The sequence below is a fragment of the Mesocricetus auratus genome, unplaced genomic scaffold (assembly GCF_017639785.1).
Source record: "Mesocricetus auratus isolate SY011 unplaced genomic scaffold, BCM_Maur_2.0 Super-Scaffold_6730, whole genome shotgun sequence".
NCBI lineage: Eukaryota > Metazoa > Chordata > Mammalia > Rodentia > Cricetidae > Mesocricetus > Mesocricetus auratus.
The window spans coordinates 111177234-111194250 of record NW_024429184.1 but is presented as its reverse complement, the minus strand read 5'-3'; the positions used below and the strand labels follow the sequence as shown (position 1 = coordinate 111194250).

General features: G+C 38.3%; 1 long non-coding RNA gene across 2 annotated transcripts; it reads right to left on the bottom strand.

The window, feature by feature from the left end:
• Window positions 1–4605: 4605 nt before the first annotated feature.
• On the bottom strand, window positions 4606–10554 carry LOC121139003. 2 transcript variants are annotated; one of them, XR_005875875.1, is made up of 4 exons: window positions 10442–10554; window positions 8463–8530; window positions 5918–6091; window positions 4606–4793 (listed from the first exon to the last, which is right to left on the bottom strand). It is a non-coding gene; the product is annotated as an uncharacterized LOC121139003 (long non-coding RNA). The 2 variants fall into 2 exon arrangements; XR_005875876.1 differs by lacking the exon at window positions 10442–10554 and adding an exon at window positions 9488–9667.
• Window positions 10555–17017: the final 6463 nt, after the last annotated feature.

The following is a 17017-nucleotide window of genomic DNA, read 5'->3' as shown; positions in this document are numbered from 1 at the left end:
GTGGCTTATTTTCAGATGTTTAATCCTTTATCTTCATGGTGGTGTGTAGGCAGACATGGTGCTGGAGAAGTAACTAAGAGTCTTATATCTTTACTCACAGGAAGTTGTCTGTCTCTCCAGGTGTAGCTGGAGCAAATATGAGACCTCAACGCTCACCTCCACAGTGACACACCTCCTCCAACAAAACACACTTCCTAATTGTGCCACTCCCTTTGAGGGCCGTTTTCTATCAAACCACTGCATGTAGTGATATGCAAGATATGAGAGATTTGTTCCATGGTTCTTCCCTAAGTGGACATCTTCATATTCCAGAACTGTGCTTAACATATTAGGTTTAGAATGAATATTTTATCCATAATTATGGCCTTTTAAATCTAAATTACACTATGTCAAAAGCCAGACTTTTAAAATAAGTTATACAGGGATAGTTTTTTATTAATGACTGGGACCAAAAATAGGATACAATTTAATTGTTATTTTTGAATACCAGTCCCTCAGATTAATCTAGTAAGATCCTATAAGTAGGACTGTAGGAGCAAATAGTTTGAGATGAGAAAAAATGAAGTGTGTGCTTAATACCACTTGTGATTTTCCTCTTTGTTTCCCTTCTCTCACACTGGAGATTGAATATGTGCCAAAGAAGATCTCTACCACCAGCTGAATCCCTAGTCCTCTAGTTGCTGTTTGTGATTTTGCTAAGTTTTCCAGTCTAGTCAACCTGTGATTCTCTCACCTCAGGCCCCTATGTAGCTGGACATACAAGCATGCATTTTCTCCTATTTCTTAAGCTTTAGCTAACCCACCTTTTTGTTCTGTGTTTGACCCACATTTATTCTTGCATTTGATACTTGTGATGGTTGGTTTTAAAATCACCTTCCACAGAATAAAATCAGCTGAGTGGAATCCTCAATTGAAGAATTATGCTGATTGCCTTACCTTTTGGTAGCAGACACCCCAAAGGTAGATGGAACCTTCTGGTAGCTGCCCAGATGTAAAAGGGCATGATAGAAGGAGGACTACTGGCCTTTGGCTCAGTTGGCTTTCCCTCTTGATACAAATATGATCATAACTCCCTACCCTCTTTCTCAGATTAGTAGCATTTTTCTTCTGGCCAAGATTTCAAAATTCAGGGAAGAACAATGAACCATAATATAGCCATTCATGTCACACACCCACCTTTCAAGATTTCACCTTTCTTAAATTGTGTTCACGTTTTTCTTTATAGTTCCTACGTGAGGGGAAATGATATATTTTCATTTAGTTCCACTTGAACATGTTGTAAATTTAGCAGGAGTCTTAATACTCCATTATCTAATTTCAAGGACCATCCTTGGAGGCAGGGATTCATGTGCCTTTTTCAGTTTGTACCATCTCCTCTTTGGTCTTCCATAGGCAATAGAATATAAGAACAGTGGTTGCAGAAACACCTACCCTGCCTTGCAGTAAAAGTCACAAATCTGAGCTTCACTCTTAAACTGCCTCACAAGAGAATGCTTTCTCTTACTACCTATACACCCTCTGTCTCCCAACTACCCAGATCTGTGTAAGACTGACCATGAAAAGCTCCACAGATAGATTCTGATTATAAAACACCCAGCTTCTAATGATGAATTCACAGAACAATAAACACATACAAATTGTTTGTGTGGCTGTCAGCTGGTTGTGAGATACAAGAGAGAAAAAGAATACGGGATGGTACATTAGTTTCCAGACCATTAATTCCGAATATCACACTTTGTTAAATGAAAAAAAAACACAAGGATCTTTCAAGAAATAGCTATGGAGAAAGGCTGTTTTTTTTTCTGTTCTGTCCAAGATTAAGCTAAGAGATTTATGAATTGAATTTGGATTTTAATAGAGCGTAAAAGTTAACATCTTACATGTTTCTGTACAAATGATTTTATTCTTTTCTCCAAGTGTTTTAACTATTAATTTTTTTACGTTCCAAAACTAATTGGTCTCATCAGGTTTCCATACACATGTGACTGCTTACACCTCATGTGATAGGTGCTTAGAAGGTAGTAAGTATTCTTTATTTCCTAGGGATAGTGTTTTGCTTTAGCTATCCTGTCCCCTTCTCAGACTATCTTTGTGGAGGAAACATGAAAAGCTGAGCATGTAATAGACCCATTTGAGAATGAATACCATGGTTGTTTCAACAAAGAATTTAAAACGAAGTACTTCACAGCTGTTATACAGTTAGGAAAATAAGAGGGCTATGTGGAACACAAAAGGAAGAAACCAAGAATTATCTCCCAAACACTGGTGGAGTATGGGAAGAGTTGGAAGTGTTAAAACGTAGAGTCTTGGAGGAGTGGCTAGAATTAAACTCAGGTCTCTTAGAAAGGTGAGCTTCTCATCTGTCCATGGTGTCATTGACTTGAACTGATGAAAAAAACTGGATAGTTAGTGTGATTGTCTGCCACGGTAAGGGTTAGCCTGTTCCTTTATACTGTATTGTCAGCCATCTACTACCATGGAAAAAACTGCTGTGACCTGGTGAAGATGCTGAGAGATGTTTACAAGAACCTTCAGAGAAAAGCAACTGACAAGGAATGAGTCATTCTTAGTGTTCTTTATCAGCAGGGTAGGCTGTCTGCAAAGCAGCAGCAGAGGATCATATTCTATCTATCCTAGTATTACAGGTCAGAGTACTAGTGGATTTGGAGTTGAGAGATGTCTCCCTCCCTCTCCCTGTCCCTCTCCTGTCCCTCTCTCCCTCCCTCTCCCTCCCTCCCTCCCTCTACCTCTCCCTCTCCCTCTCTCTCTTTCTCCTCCATTTGCAGACTCACAGGAACCTTCCTGGTGTCTATGCCACAATGACATTCAATCTTGCAGAACAAGTCTAATGTTTTTTTCAAGGTAAGCAAGACTATGACCTCTGTGTGCCCAAAATTTCTAGGAACTCATTCCATCCTATAGGGAACATGCTATGTTTTGTTCTTTCAATTAAAAATTCCTATAAAATACTCAAAAAGTTTTCAAGTCAATAGTGGTGGGTCTACTTTATGTAAACAAATATGAACTTTTCCAAAACAGGATATTAGATACCATTTAATTATCACCTGCACACTTTATTAGATACCAGATGCTTCCATTACAGGAATTTCACCCATCCTAAGAGTATAACCAGATTTCTCAGACACTGACCTTAAGGAAAGCTTTCCTTTTTATATAGTCTGTTTTCTGAAAGGACATCATAAATCATAAATAAGAGCCGCAGTGTATTCTTCATTTAATTTGTGAAAATAGAGGCAAGCTTTAACAAGTACAGTTCAGGGAAGCAAAATTAGGAAAACTACAACTTCACATTGTAACCTCAGAAGTGTCTCTTTAATTTTTCTCAAAATGACATGTTTGGATACCTAGAAAAGATAGGACAGAATCATTTGCCTCAAATGTTGCCCTTATTTCTTGCTGTTTCTGCGCATTCAGCGCTCATGACCATGGTATACAGTGTGTGAGAAGTAAGAAAGCATTTTGTGTCTTGAAACCTCCGAAGTCTATAACAACTACTTGCGAGGTGTCTTTGTGAGTCAGACCCTAGCATGTCAGATTTTTCTGGGAAGACTCCATTACAACTTGGGCATATCCAAGTTTTCTATTATTTGAATAAAAATTGCTAGATGTTTTTATTTATGTGTGTGTTTGACTGAAGGTATGTCACATGTTTGGAGTTGTCCACTGAGGTCAGAATAAGGTATCTGTTACCCTGGAGCAGTAGTTGAAGGGTTCAGGCATAATAGCGGCCTGCCCTGTTATCTGGCAGAATGCACTCAGGTAGTACTCTGGCCAGCCCAGAGTTCCATGAGAACCAGTCTGCTTGGAAGTGTGAAGGACTCCTTAAAAGGACAGACCCCTGCCCACTTACTCTCTGAGTCTTCTCCTCTCTCCACTGTGTCTCCTGTTTCTTCTCTCTACACCCCTTCTCATTTCTCATGTCTGTCCCCCTCCTCTCGCTCTAGCCGCTGTAATAAACTATGACTCATAGTCTCCATGGCTCGTTCTGTGTCGCACTGGGTCCTGGTTCCATCGCACTTTTTTTTTCCTTTTTTCTAATTTTTGAACTTTTACAAAAGAACACCGTTTTGGTGCTGAAACCTGGGATGCCATAGACATGGGGATACTTCTCTCGAGCCGACAACCCATTCATCTACTGGTCCAGGTTTCCATCTCTTGCCTTTTCTTTTCTTTTTCTAATTTTTTAACTTTTACAAAGTAACAACAGTAGTAATAGGCAATTGTGGTTCACCCAATGTTGGAGAAGGGAATTGAAGTTGAGCTCTTTAGAAGAGCAGCAAGCGCTGTTTTTTAAATAATTAATTTTATTTTATTTTATGTACCTTGTTGTGAAGGTGTCACATCTCCTGGAGCTGGAGTTAGAGACAGTTATGAGCTGGTCCTCTGGAAGGATAGCCAGAGCTCTTAACCAGCCCCAGGAGCAAGAACTCTCAATTGCTGAGTCATCTTCCCAGCCCGTATTGTTGAATCTTAGGGAAGCAAATTATACCTTCAGAGCAGGAGCCTCTCAGAACACCATTATGACAAATAAATAGAAAACAAAACAGAAACATCTTTGTATAACAAATCTTCATTTGTGTTCCAGTTCTCTGGTATAGCAGCCACAGCTAGCTAGTTTTGTAAGTTAAACAAAGAAATTTAAAATTTACTTAATTTTGTCACTTCCTTTGGGGTGGTTGATATTTAGCATCCTGGAGTCAATGCTTCGTTTTCCCCATGAGACGGCAGGTAGTCTTTCAGCTGTCAGAAGCACAGAAGAGTTTAGCTGAAACCTGAAGAAGTGAAGCTGAACGTTATGTGTGCTCTAAACTTCTATGTATTCTTTCAGATCACTCACCCTAGTTCAAGTTATCTACCCACTGTGAACCAGGGAAGAACAAAAGGGAAAGGCATTCTCATTTTCCAGTGTTTCCCTAGCCTCGGATTCATGGAAAAGGGTTCACACAGGGACTAAAGAAACCCAGCAAAGGATGATTTTATGCAGGTTTCGCTTGCCTATAGAGCTCACTCAAAAAATCCTTTGTGGCCAGGTAAGAAATGATACTACAAAGAGGTCTTCATCTCCTTTCTTTGTATCCTCAAATATATGTGATGTTTTTCCCTACTGCCCCCTCTGAGAGCTTCAAAAACTTGCCAGTGCCCAGGAGTCACAGCTGAGCAACACATTTAGTTAAGAAGAATGTGATGCATGCACATGCTTTCAGTTGGTCCTTGGTTTTTAGTCTCAGCATAGATGACATCATTGGTAGGTAGAGCAAAAGGTTCTATTTTGTTTCAGACACTTCTCTACTATTTCTGTTTCTAATTTGTGGTCCAGAAGTGCTGTAGATAAGGCTTAGCAAAGAAAGGAAAATATTATTTTATGAGATCGTTTGGAACTCCTGAACGCTGTACTGATACTGTCTTTGGGGCTCAAAGCCAATATAAGAAATCAAAACCGATTGGAGAAACAGGATTCAAGAAAATACTCATGTTTGAGCCCCTCTCTGGAGGTTTTCCTAGTGATTCCCCAGAACCAAATCTTATACTTAATTATTCTTCATTAATTTGGGGAGAGTATATCACAGGTTAGGCATAAAACAAAGCAAAGTATAGACACTTCAAATTCAGCTGTATCTACTGGAATACCATAGCCCATAGCCTTTACAAATGATCTACTAGAAACTCAATTATATGTGAAAGTAGAAGCTTTCACCACCTCTCACGAAAAGCAAATACACCCTTCTGTAGGTCTGCGTGGTGCCAAAGTGAATCTCAGGAACTGATTTTAGAAAGATATTTGGACTATACTGGCTTTTGTTCTTTCTCTTAGAAAATGATCTTTAATGCCATGTATATTCTAAAACTAGAAATTCATAACTCAGTTAAGTCATCACAATTTTAAAGCCAGTCATACCTCCTTTTTTCTTTCTCTGGTCTCTAGCATTCTAGTTTTGTCTTTCCTTGACTCTTCTCATATGCTATAAACCATATTTCATTTGCAATCCTCAGTGAACTATTCAGATTTGACGCTGTGGACGAAATTAGGCTTCCAGTTCTCTAGGAACTTCTTCTGACCTTCCTGGTTGTGCTAAAAGGTACAATCAAATAAAATTATAGCATTTAAAACAGTGTTTGTTCACAGACATCTGTTACTACCTTCCCAGAATAGAGGCTGAACTACTTTTAAATATGTTGATACTTTGTAGGTATTAAATGATGTGACTATTTATCTTGATTAAAATACAGGATGTTCTTCATGATAGTTGATGTCCCCTTTCTTTGCCTCTCAAAGCCTCTGCAGGATATAGGCCTCAACACCACTGGGCAGTCACCTGTTCAGTGTTTCAGACCTTTGACTTTTTGACCTCTCAAAGATGATGAAGCCATCCAATAAATTCTTGAATAAAATGAATAAGTTAGTGAGTAAATAAAATTCACTAACACAGTGAAGTGATCAAGTGTTTGTCTCAAATACATGTGCTTAAACTAAGTCAGCACTAACCATATAATATTAGGCATAATCAATAGTAGTAGGTATTGTTCTAGAAGATGATTACGTCATAGAGCTTCTCTTGTGTATGGGACTGGTGACCTTCATGGGAGCTAAAAGGGCTTAAGAATGGCTTCTTAATTGCCTTTTTATCCTCTGCCATGTAAGAGCTGCAGGACACCACCTTGAAAGTAGATAAGGGGTCCTTATTACATATCAAATTTGTTTATACTGTAACCTTGGGTTTCCAAGTCTGCTGAACCATGAAAACAAATTCTGTTGCTTATAAGGCAGTAACTCAGCCTGTGGTAATTTGATGCAGCAGCACAAATGAAAAATACACTTAGTTCCAAGAAACTGAAAGCAAGATCCAGAAGAGATAGGAAATGAGAATTCTCCCTGCTTATGTAATTCTTGGGTTGTGAATCTCACACTAGTGAGTTGAGCTGAAGATTTGAATGACTATAGTATAGCTTAACACTCATGGTCCAGTAGAAATTGTCATGTCAATGTTGATTAATTTTATAATGCAATTACTCTTTAAAAAAGTATAGTTCAAATGTTCTGTATGACTTATTCTTATGTAAGAGAATTGTAAAAATAGGTTCACTCTGCTTTTCTTATCCCCTCACAAGTCTCACTGCATCGACACTGATAGGATTCTCTGTTAGTCCACATTGCAAGGGAAATATCCTAAGTATGAGAACATTAAAAACATGTTTCTTTAAATAGGGAAGAGAGTTCTCTGCAATTAAGAATTTCAGAAGGAAATTGTCATTGACTGCTAACACTAAAGCTAAGCAAGCAGACGAGGTGGGAGCAAGTAAAAACTGAGGACAGGCTTTCTCAGGATGCTAATTACACAGCATCACAGAGGAAATATTGTGCAAGTCCCTACTACTACTATTTTTATAGGGAGATATCACATCAGACTGCCTTTTATATGTTCTTATACCCATAGGCTAGTGCCTCCCTCCCCTACATCAGAGAAGCATCTTTATGCAATGGGTAGTGGTTAATACAGAGACTTGGCAGTTGGTAAAATTTCAGAGAATAAGTGGCTGTAGCGTGCTCAGTCTTAAATGGGACATCTCTGACACATTCCATGTCCAACTAGGTTCAGGGAGCATTGGAGGGAAGATGGTCTGAGTGGGTGGTTGAACAAAATGGATGTAAAATAAGACCTTCTGAATATGACAAAGCCATTGCACTCCTGAACTGACAGAAGCTGTGCTTGTTGACACAAGACCTGCACAAGATCAAGCCAGTTGGCACTCCAGCATAGACAGGGAAGGTAATCACTAGGATCAACTCATAACTAAGGAACTATTGACAGTTGATGGTGCCTTTTGGAGGATAGTCAGTTTTCTGTAGAGGTGTGGCCCGTGGTAGGTTTCCTCTTCTCCAGTGGGTGGTACCCTATACCTATGTGCCTATGGGCATCATTAATTGCACTCAGTGAGTTATCAAACAAGAGGGGTAGGCATAGAGAGAAAGGGAAGAAGACATGAAGTCAGTAAGGAAGTAAGGGGTACTAGGAGGAGTTGGAGGGAGAACACAGAAGGTGATAGTGAATGTGATCTATAGGCATCGCATTCATGTATGAAATTACCAGTGAACAAATAAAATGTTAACTTCATGCAAATCCTTTCAAATAACATTTCAACAGAACCTCCCTGTTGTGTATGTACTTATCTCATAGACCTGGTAATTAGTATTAGTAATAAAAACTAAATATTTATATGCTTCACTGTTCTTAGATACCCCTAGTTTAAGTACGTGAAGTTAACAATGCTGCATTTATTTTATAGTTGAATGTCACCCTTTTCAAAACTTGGAGACTGAATTCACTTGTCAGCCAACATTAGAAGGAAAATAAATGAGGTCACCTAAGCAAGTCTCTCTCATTCTAATAAACTGTCTTTCTTATTTTCTACACACAGAAACATAATACATGCAATGTACTTACATGCAATGGAAAACTCTTCAGGCTTTGGTTTGATAAAATGAAAACTCTGGTTGACCAGTTGCCATTTCCTAATTATTATGGGCAAATAAACATACAACACTGTCTTAGAAGTGACTCCAGTCCAGTTTTCCATATTTCAACTGCCAAATTTTTATTAGGTAGGTATTTTTATTTTACATTGTCACAAATATCCATAAAGGATGCTGGTCACCCTCACATTTGACTCTCTCTCATCTCTGTTTACTCCCCATCCCTACAAATCTCTTTCTCACATTCATGTCTATTAACTTTGTTTTGTGATGACCAAACCTAACCAAGGCTGTCTGTGTGGCCATCAGTTTGGAGCTGTCTTTTGAAGCCTGCTAGGCTCCGCAGTCAATACACAACTGATGATAATGATTCCCTAGTTCCAAGAATCTATTGAAAGCCAGTAGTCCAGGAGTAACGGGTAAGTTCCATAAGCTCCTCCTTGCACAAACTGTTCACAGGGTCAGTTTTCTGGAGGTCCATCACACATAACTGCAGTTGTCAGTCAATTTCTAATTATAGACATTATAGTACATCTATAGGATTGTGTTTCATAACCATTCACTCTTTTTTGTGGCTCTTACATCCTGCTCTCTCTTCCACAAAGTTTCTTATACCTTGGGGGATATGCTATTAATGCTTTGTATGGAGCTAAGCCCTCAATCAGCAGTCATTCTCAGCTTCTTGAAGAACCTTGAGTCTATATTCACCACGAAATACTACAAAAAGAAGCCTCTCTGATTGAAACCAAGAATATCTTTCATCTATGAATATAAGCATACGTACTTATAGTAAAATCTTATGCCATATTACTTAGTTAAAACAACAGTAGTAAGTTGTTTCCTTGGACCTAGGACCTTTCTAGGTATGGGCTGTTAATTGAGCTTGCAATACTAGGAATGGGCTCCCTCCTAGGTAGCAAGACTCAAATCCAATTGGAACAGTTGCTTACCTCCATAACAGTCATGAAATCATTTTATAAGGTGGATATATCTTACCTGGAAGATTGGTTCTATCATAGGAGTCACAGCTAGGTAAAACATTGATGTCTTTCCTTCTGCAGGAGCCAGAATTTTACCTTCTGCCACTTTGAAATCTAGTCACCAGGGTAGAACTTTCTGGCTCAGGACCAGCCTACTTTTTCTTTATCTCATACTACCATTTACTTCAGAGAAAGCTTTTTATGAGAGTAGATACTGCTCATGTATGTAAGCATTGATATTTAGAAGGCAATTGTAGCATGTCAGCTTGGTTAAATAACAGTAGCATGAATGCAGTCTTCATCTCATCTAGTTCTGTTAGTCAAAGAAGAAAACTGGTTAAAGCTGGTATTGTTTGCGTGCTCGGGGTCCTCCCTGACCAATTCTTACGGATGTATCTGACAACTGGACCAGTACAGTTTTCTTAAAGTGTTGATAAAAATGTGCAGCAAGGGGACATAGCTACTAAAATTTAGTTGATTGGGAGAGAGAGATGTAAATATTTATAACTTCCCTCTTTCTCTACTCGAACAAGAGATATTTACACCCAAAGAAAGAGAGAAAAGAAGAAAAATAGGTAAAGATGGGGTTTAGAAACTCAGAAAAGTGAGTACCTAGATTAACCTGGAACCTAGCATGTGATCTAAGCCCAAAGAATCATAGTACTTAATTTGTCTTATCCTATGACTTATTTCTTATGTATGTATTTCAGCTAGTCTTGTCCTAGTACCCTTACACCTCTCTTTTTGGTTTCTCAGTGTAAAGTGATCTTTCCCACTTCAGAGTGAACAATTGATCCTATTGAACTTTGCCCACCTAAAGGTAGTTATATGAAAATATGCCTAATTGACTTCTGCTCTGTGAAGGCATAATAGGGATTCTATATATCTCATTTTTTCATAAAGAATACAAACATCTAAGAGTTTGATGGCTTCCAAAAGGTAGAAATAAAAAGTTGGGAATAACAGATACCTCTATATGGTGCTTAAGGCTCTGTCCTCTGTTATGGGAAGAAAAAACAAGTGATCCATGAACGTTCCTTCATTTGAAATGATGAGTAGGAAGTTACAAGGAAATTTGATTGGTTGCTGTCTAGGTCTTTTGAGGCATCACACAGAACACCAAGGTTTCCCCTGAGAACTCTGGGTTCCAAGAGAAGCTCCACTGTGACAATAAAGGATTTCCAGGGTTACACTAGCTTTTTGTTTTGCGAAGTCAGTTCACTCCTTGTAGGCCAGTTCAAAATTGCCTGTCATACTTTAGATATGAAATATCCCTCTCAACTCATGTGTTGAAGTTTTGATTCCAAATACAACAGTCAGAAGTTGGGCATTTGAAAAGTGATTGAATCATTAGGTTACTTGGATAATCAATGGGAAAATCCAAGTAAGAGTTCATAATTGCATGAACTATTGGGAGATGGTATGTGCTGTAGGATGTGGGGCTTGATGGGAGGAGGTAGGTTTCTGGAAGGATACTTCTGAAGAGTATAATTTTCTTCCAATCTCTTCCCTTCTTTGTCTGTCTGCTTGCTGATCACTATGAGATGAACAGCCTCTGTGTCACAAATCACTGCTTCTTGATTTCCTGCCTCGCCTCTGCAATAGAGGCAGCCAACCATGGACTCAAACTCTGAAAACATGAGTTCAAGTATACCTTTCCTTCTTTGAATTGTCTTTTTCGTGTATTTTTGTCACGGAGATGAAAAGTGACTAACTACTACTCAGAAATGTCCTCACTGATAAATGCATTTTTGCCATAGTGAAAATTATCCCTTAGTCCTGTTTGTCATCTGACACTGATTCCTAGTCTCTCCAGAAATCAAGTGCTAATTGGATGCTAAGAAAACCTCACTCCATCCCAGCTCCCCACTCTCCTGCCTTAGTGATTGTTCAAAGGGAGCACTTATTCCTCTTTCTCTATTGGAATTTAACATTCTTGGTACAAATCTCTCAACAATATCACTGAAAATACATTACATTTTTGCCTACTCCCTCCATGCTGGGAGGTTTTTGTTGTTATTTTCCTGACTTGAGCTTGTACAGCTCTCATCCATGCTATCACAATAACTGTGAATTCATATATTCAGTTGTCATGTTGTGTCTGGTAAACACTATTTCCTTGAAGTTACCCATCATCCCTGGTTTTTGCAATCTATCCACTTCTTCCTCCACTAAGATTGCTGGGCCATTTCAGGGAGGTGTAAGATGAGCACACACCATTTAGAAATGAATGCTCTGCAGTCTCCTATTCTCAGCATATTGGCCAGTTGGGGGGGTCTCTGCTAATTGCCATAGACTGCAAGGAGAAGCTTCCCTGATGAGGACTGAGAAATGTACTTATTTGTGGATATAACAATAAGTCTCCAAGGATTGTTTTGATACTATGTCCATAATATTAGATTCTCCCCTAGGGCCTATGACCATTTTAATTCCAACAGTAGTATCAGTTATGGTTCCATCTCATGAAGTGGCCCTTAGACCCAACCAGAAAGCAGTTGGTTACCGTTATAACATTTGTGACACTTTTATACCAGTGACAACATCTTGTCATATCAACTGTTGAAGGCAATTCTAACATCACTACAAATTATAGTTTAGCATGTGAGTGAGATATAGAAGATAAAAGAAATTATGAGATTAAATAATTTCATACTTCCTTTTTCACCAGTGTAATCTGAAGTATTAAGACCATATTTACTTAGATGTGACCTGTAAGAAGAATTCATGCAAGTATAATTCTGTCTTAGTATTTTTATTAGTTTTTATTGATTAATCGGTAGAGTATTTTTATGTTGGCTGGATGTTATCTATAATGACAATGAACAAAGCTACAAAACAATTGTGGATGCCCTTATTCTATATAAATAATTTATTCCATTAACCCACCTACTCAAAAATAGATTATTTTATAAGATGTCTGACATTTGATGCTTGAGAGGAAAATCTTCATAGTTTCTAAAACCATATATTGATAACTATATCTTCCTTCTAGGAGAGGCAGAATAGCTGTGTTAGTTTTTAGAGACAAAGTTGATTCTCTTACAATAGAACCATAGTCAAATGTGGGAAGACTAGAGAGAATGGTGGATATATGAGAAGTGGTTCATCAATCACAAAAGAACAATGTTCTTCTTTCCTTTGATGATAATCTGCCCTGATGCTTAGCTGGTCTTCCTCATGCCTAGGGTTTTAAACTGACTTTTCAGAAGCTCTGTTGACATTGACATCTTATTCTGGAAGTAGAAGGCCCCAAAAAGCACCAGTCCCAGATCCCTCACATCTTCCTCCTTTGACTGCTGTGTCCACACTACTCCTTCCCCCAACTCCACTCTTGGTAGTGGTCCTTTCGTCCAACTCAAAGTTCTTCCTTTTGTAATGAGTAAGTAGTCTCAGCCAAAGGTACTCAATACTTGTTGCTGTGACTGCAGTTATCACAGTTATCCTAGAGGAGACTGGAGGGGCTAATATGCGGGTCAGACTCAGAAAGATTAAGTTAGCAGGTTTGCTGTCATGTGTAGAATCTGTGTCATATATATCACATATACCATAAGACTTTCAAGACACCCCGTTAGCTGTATGTAGGCATGGGAAATTTCTGCATGGTGGGAAGGTGTAGTCTGCGTTTTCCTCCTCTGCTAGCTTTTGCATATCCCTCCCTGTACTGTCTCACAGACCCACCACCTCCTTTAGTTTTCATCCTTGCTATCTTTACTTAAAAGGATTCTAATTCAACAGAGGAAACAGTAGCTTTTGCCTATTTTGGCGTCTATCACCACAAGAACTTCCTCTTCAGTTGGGACCCTCATGAACAAGCTTTTCTTTAGTCATGTTCTTCAGAAGTTCCCAGATCTGTCAAAAATGTATCCTGGTATAATCTGTCAAAAATGTATCCCAGTTAGTGAAGTGACATTTGCATTTCATTTCTGAAGGGTTTGAAACATATGACATGTTTGCTTCTCTCTCTCTCTCTCTCTCTCTCTCTCTCCTCTCTCTCTCTCTCTGTCTCTCTCTCTCTCTGTCTGTCTGTCTGTCTGTCTCTCTCTCTTTCTTGTGTGTGTGTGTGTGTGTGTGATGAAATCAAGGGGGTACTATCTGTCAGAAGAAAGGATACAATTTCAAAAAATAAACAAGAGCCAGTTCTAGAGGATTACTATGAACAAAGCACATGATATGAAGATGTAGTTTCATGCTAACTTTTAAAATGTTGAAAAATAATGTAGAGTGGTAGAGACAGAGGTAGAAATAGCAAAAGAAGAAGGGAGAGTAATGAATGAGGTATAGAAACTTCTAAACATTTATAGTAGTCAGATTACTTCACCTGTCCTTTTGATTTTGTGTTTCCTGAAATCATTCAATATTTCACAGAAACAAATTATTGTAATCATGTTTTCCAGTTTATGTGATTGCTTCTTTTATTTCATCAACCTTATGTTTTTATTCTATTTTTAGGAAGGCTTTTCCTGAAAATAATTTAAGTTGCCTAAGATCACATATTTTCTCCTTCACTCTGCCAGTTTCACAAACAATTCAAGCTTCAGATAGGTAATATTTACCACAAAGAGGTCCCAGCTTTGGAAAATTGTTTTCTTATGTATTTTGTAAAACTGGCATTCATATCTGTATCTGTTGGTGTCAACCACAGAAATTATACAGCATTCTTGATACTTCAAGTCAAAGGGATTTAGTGCAGACAATAAGCTCAGAAAGTGAGAACAAAAGAGAAAAGGCTGGGTCTCAAAACCAGAAGCTCCTATTGAATCTGGACTGAAGCCTAGCTGCTCTTGGCAGCTGTCTGATGAAGATGCTGAGAGTGCATCCTTGCATTTGAACAGGATTGCAGGAACCTGTGATGCTGCTGTTGTTGCTGTCTTTTCTACAACTGGGCATGCAGTACTGCAGCTGGTCAGGGATCTAGGTTACACTCCTATGGCTGCTGATGGTGTTTCTTGGTGTACCACAGACAACAGAAATGAAATGACTTTCTTCTTCCTCCTTTCATTCTATGCCATTTTAATCTTGACTGTAAAGGCAACTTGGAAAATATAGTTCACAGGTTCATATTTCTGCCAATTTCGTAGAAGAGGAAAGAAACTAACCAACTAAATAAACAAAAACTACACTAAAAAAAGCTCACCCTTTGGTGTACAGTGCACAGCCATCCCCCTTCTATCCTGATATAAACTTCATTCAGTAACAATAACAATGATGTCATGCTTTAATGTAATAAGATGAACACATCTGCATATAAGACAAAATGATCTCACTGTAAAAACTCTATAGTTTAAATACTAAATTGTAAAATTGCCTACTGTCCCATTTCTGGGATAATGTAGATTATAAAAAGGAAGAGAAGAAGTAAGAAATAATACATTAGCCCATCAAATGTAACAGAAAAGGCAAGATAAATTATGTGCAAAAGCCACCATTATCGTTTCTATGATGATTGTTAATAGATCATGAGACTATAGTGATGCTCATATGTCCTTCTTCTGTTTCTCATTCCATGCCCTCCTCCCCCCAGAAACTTGCAAAGCAACTTCTGACACTATGAAATCTGGAAAGGAGTGAGAAAACTCCAGTTCAGTCTCAACTTAATTTCCCCATGTTCTGTGCAGCAATTTTCAGTAGTAAGACCTAGTTCTGATGGGAAACCAACATTGGTGACAAAGGGCTTTATTGTTTTGGGGGTGACTAAAGGGCCTCTATAGCCAATAATTCCTAGGTAGGTATCCTACTACTGGCACTATGCTTTTACTTTAATAAATTTATGACCTGATCTCTAGGAGTATATTTTCCACTAATGCAGGGTATTTTCATTCAAACTCTGCTGTTTAAACTCTTATAGGCATGGGCTGTTGCAAGATTGTCCTCATTCACTTCATTATATATCTTCTGTGACTTTCCCAGCTGTGCATGACCCTTGTACAATGCATGATGAATTTTCTATCCTCATCCCTTTAGGCAAGCTTTCATGTTTTTTCAGTTACTACTCTAACTCTGTGAAACAGTTCGAGGTTAGTGTCATATGTTTTACATGAAGTCTTTTTGCAAAGATGGACAGGATTTCTGAAGGCCCACAAACCATTTGATCTCAGAAGTCAACAGCTAAGGAGATACTAAATAAAACTTTTAGCAATGTCCAACATGGAATGGAAGATTCCAGTTTTTATTGACTGTTCAAAATATAAATGTTAGGATGTAATTGCAGTTATGGGAGACTGAGACAAGCTTTGAAATCACCTATGGTCCTCCGTGACTTCACTTTCCTGCATAGACAGCCCTAATTATCTCCTTATCAGAAAAACTTCTTCAAATAGCTGTCTGTTCTCAGTTCTTCCTTTCTTGTTCATTCTTCAGTTCATCGCATGGTAGTCTTCTAATTTATTATTTCTTTGAAATTATTCTTGGCTTTGTGACAGGTGACTTCTCTGTGAAAATATCCACCAGACCATTCATACCATTATTGTTTAGAAAACCTGATGTTCTTTAGTGTGTCCTTCATGATTTCATTGTTATTTTTTATACCTTTATCAGGTCACTTTTTTGTATCTCATCTTTATGTGATCAAGCCTTTTTATTCATATACACTAAGTACTGTTATGTTCATCCATGGTTTTATGCAACACCAACTGCTAAAAGATTGAAATTTTATTTCCCTGTGTATTCTACACTGCATCCAGACAGATAGCCAATTGCCTTCTCAGCATCTCCATATCAGATAGTGAAATATCATCAAAATTTAATCGTGGTGGCCACTTTTTTACTCTTAGTGTATTCCTTTATGACTCATCCATCTGATTTTGGCTCAAACCTAGAGGCATTCTTGATTATTCTCTCTCCTCAGCCATTTGGTGCATCCAAATCATCACTTAGTCCTGCAACTTTTGTATCTAAAATACAATCTAAATGTCTCCTTCATTTTCAAAGTCAGTACCATGTGAAGTCATTATGTAGCTTAGAATAACTCAACCCAAGTTTTTATTTATCTTTTCTGTGATCTGTACTTTTAACTAATGTTTGTTTGTTAAAATATTATATTATTTACTCCTAAAATCTCTCATGAAATTTTTGTTTTGCCTAGGATGAAATCCAATGTTGAGACTACAGTTTACCAGGTTCCGTATGATACAGCTTCTCTTGCCCTTCTGCCTGGTCTCCTGTCCCAATGTTGCCTTTCCCTGTACTCATCTTGCTCCATACATAATGTTCTTATTTCAGTAGCATGTCTTACTTTTTCTTCCAGTCTTAGGAACTTATTTGCATTTGCCTAGAAATATGTTCTATGCATTTCTGCAGGGCTATCCTGGCTATTACTTAGGTTACTTTTCAAACACAGACTCCTTGTCAATGCCCTCCTGACCACAACTCCAGCTAAAGCTGCAAACATCTTTGTTTCAATTTCACGCATATATTGTTGTGTAGCTTTGTTCATTTGCTCAGAACTCAGTGGAACTGTTGCAGACTTTTCAGGGACAACCTGTCTGCTACATCCTTTTGGCACCTGTGGTCAGTTGGAAATCCACTAAGAGGCGACTGCTAGATGGCC